Below are 9438 nucleotides of genomic sequence, written 5' to 3' on the forward strand. Positions count from 1 at the left end.
TTTTCGTGTTTTTTCGGTCACTAGCTTCTTGTCACTCGATCGCTTGTTTGTTCGTAGGTCCTGCTCTAGTTTTTTCTGTTTTTTTCTTTATGATGTTCTTTCGGTTTTCTTTGTATCTTCACATATTTCTTTGGTTTTTTTTCTTTGTATTTTCAATGCCTTCTTTGTTTTAGTCTGGTTTATTTTCTTAATATTTTCCTTTCTTTCTTTCTCCAATTTTTATTTTCTATCATATTTTATTTATTTTCTTTGGTTTTTTCTTAGTTTTTCTTTTCTATCCTATTTCATTTTTTTATTGCTAAATGCTATTATATTATCACTTTTATATGTTTTTACATTATTTTTATGGACTAACTTATTAATTTAGTGCCCAATGCCAGTTTCCCTTTTTTGCTTGTTTTTGGTTTCACAACAAATCCATATCTAGGAATGTCCAAATATGATACCAATTTTTTACGATTTTTTTTCTGGATAACGAAGGATCCTAGAAGCTTCGAGAGAGGTCGAGGGGACCCAAGAGCCAACCACATGGACAAGTGGCCGCGCCACCTGCCCATGGGGGCCCTGAGCCTATGTTTGACCTTATTTCCCCGCTTATAAATCCTATAATTTCTGAAACCCTCATAAGCGAACCCGAAAGAATTTTATCGCCGCCGCAAGCCTCTATTCGGAAGCGATCCAATCTTGAGCCCTGTTCATGTGCTTTGTCAGAGGGGGAAGCCACCACGAGAGGCCTCGACATCAACCTTGTTGCCACCATGATGATGATGTGTGTAGTTCCTTTAGGACCTACGTGTCAATAGTACTCCCTCCGTTCTAGAATATAAGGTGTATTGCTTTTTGTGCAAGTCACTTGAATGTTTGACCAAGATTATGGAATAAAATAACAAAATTTGCAATACCTAGTAGATAAACTATGAAACTACTTTTTATGATGGATCAAATGATATAAATTTTGTATAGTGGATATTGACATATTTTTCTAAAAACTCGGTCAAACATCCACTTGTTTGACTTAAGAAAATACACCTTATATAAAAAATGGAGTGATTGGTAGCTAGATGGCTTCTTACCTCTCTTTTTGATTTTCAATACAATGATCTTCTCTGAGATCAATCCGACGTAATTCTTGTGATTTAATTGTTGGGATCCGATGATTCGTGGATTTGTGATCAGATTGTTCATCAAATAATTGAATCTTTTGAAGTTCCTTTGTTGTATAATTAAGTAGCTATGTATGCTTTCCGAGTTATTTGTCTTCTCTGGCCAAGATAGATGGGTAATTCTTCAGAGGGAGTGGTGCATAGTACTGAGTTCAACCTTAGGGTGATCTGTATGTATCTCAGTGATAGAATGGGAACAAGGCATGTGATGTGTTATTGCTCCTAAGTATAAAACGACGGGGATTGTCTTATTGCTAGGTTTCTTTCTGTCTGCATCATGTCATCTTGCTTATTATGTTTTTCTGTTTTCTTTAAACTTAATACTTTGAGATGCATACTGGATAACAGTTTTAGGGTGGAGTAATAGTAGTAGATCGGTTGGATCATGGTCTACTTGTCACGAACGTGATGCCTATACGAGATTATGCCATGAATGATCATACTTATGAATGTTGCTTATCTGTCAATTGTCCAACAGTAATTTGTTTGTCATGCCACTACTTGCTTTCGAGAGAGATGCTACTAGTGAACCTATGCCCCCGGGGTCCATTCTCTATTAATAATTGCATTGCTCACTTGCTCTTTTATTTACTTATTTTTCCGTTTGCCATGTCACTATTTGCTTTTAACCTTTGCAACTAGCAAGATGAGGGGACTGACAATCCCCTTGCCAAGTTGAGTGGAAGCATTTTTTTCTTTGTGTGTAGATGTTGCTTATCTTGGTAACATGTAGACTCCTATTGGTTCGATAAATCAGGGCTCTTAGGGGAAATCTAACAACTCCTACGGGAGTAGCAGTTTTCATCAATTTTTTTTTTGTTTTTCTTCAGTTTTGTTTAGGCTTTTCTTGGTTTCCTCATGGGTTTTCACTGCTTTCTTCCTATTTTCCATTTTTCTTCATTTATGTGTGGTTCTTTTGTTTTCTTATTCCATTTTTCAGTATTTACCGTGTTTCTCCATTTTTTTAATTTTTTCTGCACCACATGTCTACATCTTTTAAACACATTTGCAAATTTTACGTATACATCAGGATAAATTTATGTTTTATGACCACTTTTTTCATACACATTGTACATTTTCAGTATATATTAGGAACATTTTAAAGACACGTTTACCATTTCTATATGATTAACATTTTACTATACACGATCAACATTTTTTTAAGTTACTGTTTTTATATTCAAATTTCTTAATACACATTCTACATTATTCATATACACCAATAACATTTGATTTATACATGTGTAACTTTTTTGAAATAGATGATTGACATTTATTGCAAAAACATAGAAATGGGAAAGCATAGGATAGCAATGTCATGTTCTTTTGAAACCTATAGGATTTCATTCACACCAGGGTATGGTCGATTCCAACACACAAAAAACAAGCACGTAACTAAGTTTCGTGGACTGGGCTGAACATGATGATTTTCTAGCCTCTTTTGTGAATAACAAACATGTCAAGATAACTCAGTTGGTGTTTTCTCCTTTTTAGGTTTTCTAGCCTTCTGCTCTCTTTTTTAGGCTTCTCTTTCTTTTTAGGGTTTTTAGGGCCTCTTTCATTTTAAGGTGGTATTGAATTATTATTTTTGCCGGGACATATGGTATTGAATTAGTGCAGGTACTATTCCCTGTGCCAGCGATAGAAATCTAGCAACGGCTACCTCAAATTTCAAATACTTTCAAAATTCATATTTTTTAAATATTCATGGCTATTTTGTAAGAAATATTTTTTTCAAAATGAAAAATATGAAACCTGGCTCAAAACTGGATACAAACTCGGCCTAGGCTCGCCCCTTTCGCTACACTAAAAGTAAAACAAAAGGAAAAAAACTCGCTATTATGGGGCAATGGGCTGGACGATAGAGAGGCGCTGCGCGTTTCCTATCTGACGCCCGCTGCGTAAAATAGCGAGGCAAACGAACTTGTGACTGGACCGACCAATAAGTTCGCTCTTGCTTCATCTGCTGCTTTTCACAGTTCTCCTCCTTAGATTTTTTTATTTCTTTCAATTGTTCAGCAGCTACCCTCTTCCGTTTTTCTCTCCTTCTATTCCCCTTCGTTTATTTCTGGTTTATTATTTTAATATTGTTTTTTTAATTTTTGTTTTTTCATTTCCTTTTTATTTTATAAATATAATTGATTTACACCTAATGTATTTGTTTCCAAAATATATGACAAATATGTTCTAATTTAGGATGGAAATTTCTAAAATACTAGGTGCATATTCTCAAATGCATGGTTTAAAAAATTCGTGGACATTAAAAAAGCTAACACTTAAAAAATATATTTCAGTATTCTTAAAATATTCATTGTTTTATGGAAAAAACAAACGATAAGTTAAAATCAGAGCAAACTAAAGAGACCAAACAGGAAAAAAAAATCATAGAAAACCAAATCTACGCTCACGCTGTGAACTGGGTGCACCCACATGCACGTGCATGAGTTTCCTCAACTATTTGGTACCATGAGGTCTCGCAGAATTAGATTGCAAAATCCGGAATTAGGGTTTCTTTTGTGGCCCAAATAGAGCTCCTCTGCAAGGGCTTAATAGAGGGGAGCGTCTATAACTCGTCTACAACGAGCTTGATCTCCATATCCGCGAGAGCTATATCTCGCTTCCCGCGAGCTGGAAGAAGCTCTCGCACGAAGGTTTTCCCTCTTTCTGTTGTTCCTCGGCCTGCCTATTTTCCTTCTTTTTTTTTGGTCGCTAGCTTCTCGTCACACGATCGCCTATTTGTCTGTTGGTCCTGTTCTAGTTTTCTTCAGTTTTTCTTTTGTTTTTTTTGTTTGTCCACAATATTCTTTGTCTTTTTGCATTTCACTGTTTTCTTTGTTTTAGTATGGTTTATTTTCATACCTTTTTCTTCCTTTTTCCTTTGTTTCTTTCTCCATTTTTATCAGTTCTTCTTTTCTATCCTATTTTATTTATTTTCTTTGGTTATTTTTCTTGTTTTATCAGCTTTGTTCGTTTTTATTTAGTTTAGTTTAGTTTTTTTTCTTGGTTTCCTCATGAGCTTTCACTATTATCTTCCTATTTTCACTTATTCTTTGTCTGTGTGGTGTTGTTGTTTTCTTATTCCATTATTTTCTTTTGCCTTTTACCGGTTTTCTTCATTTTTTTCCTTTTTCTTCAATACATGTCTGCTTTTTTCAAACACATTTGCAAATTTTACGTTTACATCAGGAACCACTTATGTTTGATGACCACTTTGTCATACACATTGTAAATTTTTGATATATATTAGGAACATATTTAAAGACATGTTTACCATTCCTGAAATATATGATTAACAATTCATTTTAAATGATCAACATTTTTAAAATTACTATATTTATATTCAAATTTATTAAGACACATTATACATTTTTGTACATGTTTAACTTTTTTGAAATAGATGATTCAAATTTTATTTCAAACTGCTGTCTTTGATGACTACTTTTTTCACAAAGATTGTAAATTTTTGGTATACACCAGGAACATTTTTATACACATTTAACATTTTTAAATATATGATTAACATTACATGATCAACATTTTTGAAAAGTTCATGTTTTTTGTTCAATGTTTTTAATAGATGTTCTATATTTTTGGTATACACCAGGAACATTTTTTATATAAACATATTGAAAAATATGTCTACTTTTTTCCATACCCATTGTACATTTCTCGTATACACCATCACCACCTCTGCATCCAACTTCCCAGCAATCACCTTGTCGAGGAGAAAACACAGGTGCAGATGATGGTGTTGCCCCGTGATGAAGATGGTGCAGGCGGTGGTCAGCCGGAGTCGGAGTTGTCGTCGCCGGCATCATCATCACCATCACTGTCCTCCTTGTCGTTGTCATTCGAGGAGGAGCTTTTGTCGTCAGTCGAGCTCTCCGCGCAACACCCTAAGCAAACACCAGAGCTCCCGAACACCTTGACGGAGAGGAAGCCATCCTCCATTAACTTAAAATGGAGGACATGCCCTTCCGACAAGCTGTGGGCGCGGGCTAAGGTCTTCCAGCCTCGGCGAAAGTACATGAGGTGAGGGGCGGGGAAGTCTACGTCAACACGAATGCTACCATTCCCGCAGCCCCTCATGTGCAGCTCCAACGCGCGCGGTTGCTCGAGTTCCATCACCCTCGCGAAAGGAGTGGGAAGGCGGAGGCGGTCGTGCGGGGGTTTGTATAGCCTGATGACGAACTCCAGAGGCTGGCCTCCGATGTGGCCTTCCAGTGGATGAGGGGCGTCCGACAGAGGCGCGGTCTGGGCGCCACCTCGTCCTCCTCCTCCTCAGGCGCCCCGACGGCCTCGGCCTCGTCCCCTCCCTCCTCCTCTCGCAGCGGGTTCCACCCCCGCACTCTAAGAAGGAGGAGGAAGACACTGCCGAGCAGAGGTTCTCGTCGCCGTCACTGGGGCGCTATGCGCCCTCGCCCTCTCGTCATGACGAGCGAGGAAGAATTTTGAAGAAAGGAAGATGCAAGGTGTGTGAATAAAACCATCACTCTTATCTCCTTTTATAGTGGACCAAGGCCGGGGGGTTGGCCTTTCGTTCAGAAGGCAACCGCCCCGCTCCTCCAATATGGCTTCCCTGCGCCTGAAACGGCCCAGGGAATGGGAGCCGACCTTCTGCGCCAATCAGTGACGCCCGGTCTTCTGCCATGGCACCCATTTCCGCGCCCTCTGCATCCACCACCTATCCAATGCAATGCATGCGGGACACGTGGCGGGCATCCCAAAGGGCGAAGGGAAAGTGGGGTGGCAGTTTTTGCCTCATGATCGTGGGGCGTGGGCAGTCTGCAAGACACGATCTGGTTTTCTCCATAACGTTCAGCACGACGTGCGAAAAAACCGGAAACTGGCCCGGCCTCAAGATAATGAAGAAGCAAAGAAGACCTCAAGAGACGAAGCCGCCTCAGCACTCTTGCCTGTCCACTAATTAGGGCCTGCCCCGACGACGCCCAGCGGTGTGATCGTGCCAAGCCCGGGGGCTTCTGTCGATGCAACAAACCCTGGTTCCGTTTCCTAGACTGTGCACATGCATGAGGGCAAGTTCACAACACCATGATCAACTCAAGCAAGATGGATCAATTCCATTGAAGGATCCAAGCACAGATCAAGAAGACCAAGACTAGCCAGAGGGGCAAGATACTGCTAAGGGAACCCCCCTGCCGGACAGGCGAGCCTTGCGGAGGCAAGGTTATCCCCGGAAGCGAGCCCCCCCTCCCCCGAATCATCCCGGCAGGCCTGCCGGGACCAGCGAAGGCAAAACCACTTCACTGCACCACCTCACCACGACATACGTCGTCAATCAGTGCGGTGTCAAGCTCCAAGGTGACTAAGTGGCTGCTAAATGCCACATGGCAGCCACCTACTATAGAAAATACCTACAAGCAACACCCGTCATGCGACGTGTCAAGCAAGCAGGCGCCAAGATGGCGAAACAGCCCGGAAGAGCCTGCCGGGCAAGCTTGATGTGACATTGAGCGGCGCATTTAATGCGCTCTGTCAGCCTGCAGAGTTAGGTACGATAGCACTGTTTGCTATCTAATTAGTGCGTAATGACTGATTTGCCACTATGGTGACCCCTTGATCTATAAAAGGAGGCCCATGGCAACCATAGAGGGGATTCAGACCCTTGTACACTCGTACGCGCGTAGTCGTTCTCGTCCCAAGGCAACCCAGCGGGCAAGAGCGTTGCGCTTTTCCACCACCATCCACCATCAATCCACTAAAGCAGGAATAGGGTTTTACGCCTCGCGGCGGCCTGAACTTGGGTAAAAACTGCCAGTGTGATCTCTGTCGTGCTGCCTCACGCTCCTCCGCTCTTTGTGCAACGTGCCATCCCCCGCCGAACCAGAAAGGGGCTCGTAGCCCCATAGGTGGCCGTGGTTCCCCACTACAGACATATTCTACACACACCTCACAACGCTGAGAAAAAATGGCATACGACAACAGTAAGGGCCTGGCCCGTCCTTGCTCGGATTGATTTGACATGATCGTCATCCTACTAGGAAAACGTCATAAATGTTGTACATTTTTTCCAAAAATGAGGATTTCCCCCGGCCTCTGCGTCAAAATGAGGCATGCAGCCAATTTTTTGATTTGAAGTTCCATAACAATGACTTAAGTTCAGTAAAGGCTCACAACAAGGAGCATGCAACAAATAAATATTAAAAAACTGCCACAACTGACGAAAAATAGACCAATATGACTAAACACCAATCCTATTATTGGACGTGGCTTTGTGTATAACCTACAAAAACTTGATAAAAAAAATTCCTGTTAAAGATGATATCGTTTCTGCGGTTTCATATAGCCCAAAGTAGTGTGCATACCCCTATCCGAATATGTCCCGCAGTATGTGATTCCACTCTGGTTAGCCATGTCCCAAATAAATGTTGTACATGATCATGTTTCACATGGTTTCCCTTTTGCAAGCTCCTTTAGAAATCCATAAAGACTCATATGACACAAACATGGTGCGTGGAATGTGGATAATACCATGAGCGAGTTACACATCGATAAAAATTATTGCACGGACATAATGCATTTTTGTTATGTGGGGTGGGTGCGGCAACGAAATGGAAGTCTAACATGATGGCAACGTGTAGGAATGACGGGCCGTAAGGGATAACATAGTAATGGCCCAAATCGACCGTATAACTATGATGATCCAAGTTTCTTCATAATTATTATTTGAAAAATTCCGCCAGCGCATTCCAGTTTGGCCTAAGCATAATACAAATAGCATTTGATGGGCTGACCATTTGCGATGGACTAGGTTTGTCATAGAGTATCACCACGTCAGACATAGGGATGCTTACGTGGACATAGGAACACTCATACTTGGCACCAAGTCAGCGAGTTCCATGATGGTTCATACCACATCATATCAAGGCAAGACAAAAGATTAATGTTTTTAGCAAGATGAAAGTTAAATCCTACTTTAGTAAATTTTCTAGATTCAAGATATATCTACCACAAAAAACAATTATGTGGTAGATGTGAAATCATATGCACCACATACTTTGTTGTCGTGGTATATGCCATCCCATATGCCACAAAAACTTGTGATCCATGGTATATTCGATCACAATTGGTAGTTCATGGTGAAAGTGCTCTCGAGGCTAAAATTCATACTTCCACCATAGGAAAAAACTGTGTTAGATCAGCAAGTTTCTTATTGTGAAGTTCCATATACAACGCCTCGGGCCCATTCGGAAAATATCCCTCTTTGTGCCGCACAAGGGTGCTTAGGCTATATAAATAACCTTATGGGTGGTTCACACAAACAATGAATGCTTATCTCTACGCCAATTGTTTGGTGCCATAACAACAACCACAACAATAATAGGTTGCTCTTCCATTATCTATTTTTTTTCTTAGTTGTATGAGACTCACCATTAAGAAGTACTAGTAGATACCCCGCGCGTTGCGTCGGGAAGTTGAGCAAAAAAATTACTTTAAGAATAAAACCGTAAAGTTTATAATTATCATTCAGATTGAACACATATCTTTATTTATTGTGGAATAACATTTTTCTTCAATTAAGAACCTTCTTTTACCATCATCCCTTTTCTCCATTCGATATGAAGGTTATACAATAAAAAATTGCGATGGAGGAAATAGCCAGACCTAGTCACGCTAACTACAACCTGTAGGTGCCCCTAAAATAAGAGGTACAATCGGCAGGTTTGATACTTGAGTGCCACATGCACATATTATATAGGGGCTGAAATAACATAACCAATCTTATATTCACTTTCTCCAAATTTCTTGTCTAAACAGTGCAATAAATATGAGAGGGAGGTTGTCTGAGGCAAAAATTTAAACATTACGAACATAGTATTTGTGAAAAGCTTCCTCCCATATTTCCTTCTGTTGATGTTTGTGTCTCCTTTAATTCAGCTTTTTGTTGTTGCATATATCTGTTTGGAAAAATTGACAAAAGAATATTACTACTGCTAAACTATGGATGCTATACTTGAGGCAAATAAAGGATTTCATGAATCTGACTCAACGATATTGCATTGTCTAGTTGACAGAAGTATATTGGATAGACATAGGGTTAATCTGATTGAATCGTTTATTTTCTCGGCACTAATTCAATCGATACAAACGGAATAAATCTTAATACAAAGAACAGTAAACATTATTACCTTCTTAATCCTCTTTAATTTGGTAGATAGTAGAAGAGTCACGTCATCAAACATCTTTCGAGCAACCTAAGTATCTTGAATCAACAATGGTAAATTTGTTGTCATGGATTATAACACATCACTTA

This window comes from Triticum dicoccoides, chromosome 1B (assembly GCF_002162155.2).
Source record: "Triticum dicoccoides isolate Atlit2015 ecotype Zavitan chromosome 1B, WEW_v2.0, whole genome shotgun sequence".
Taxonomy (NCBI): domain Eukaryota; kingdom Viridiplantae; phylum Streptophyta; class Magnoliopsida; order Poales; family Poaceae; genus Triticum; species Triticum dicoccoides.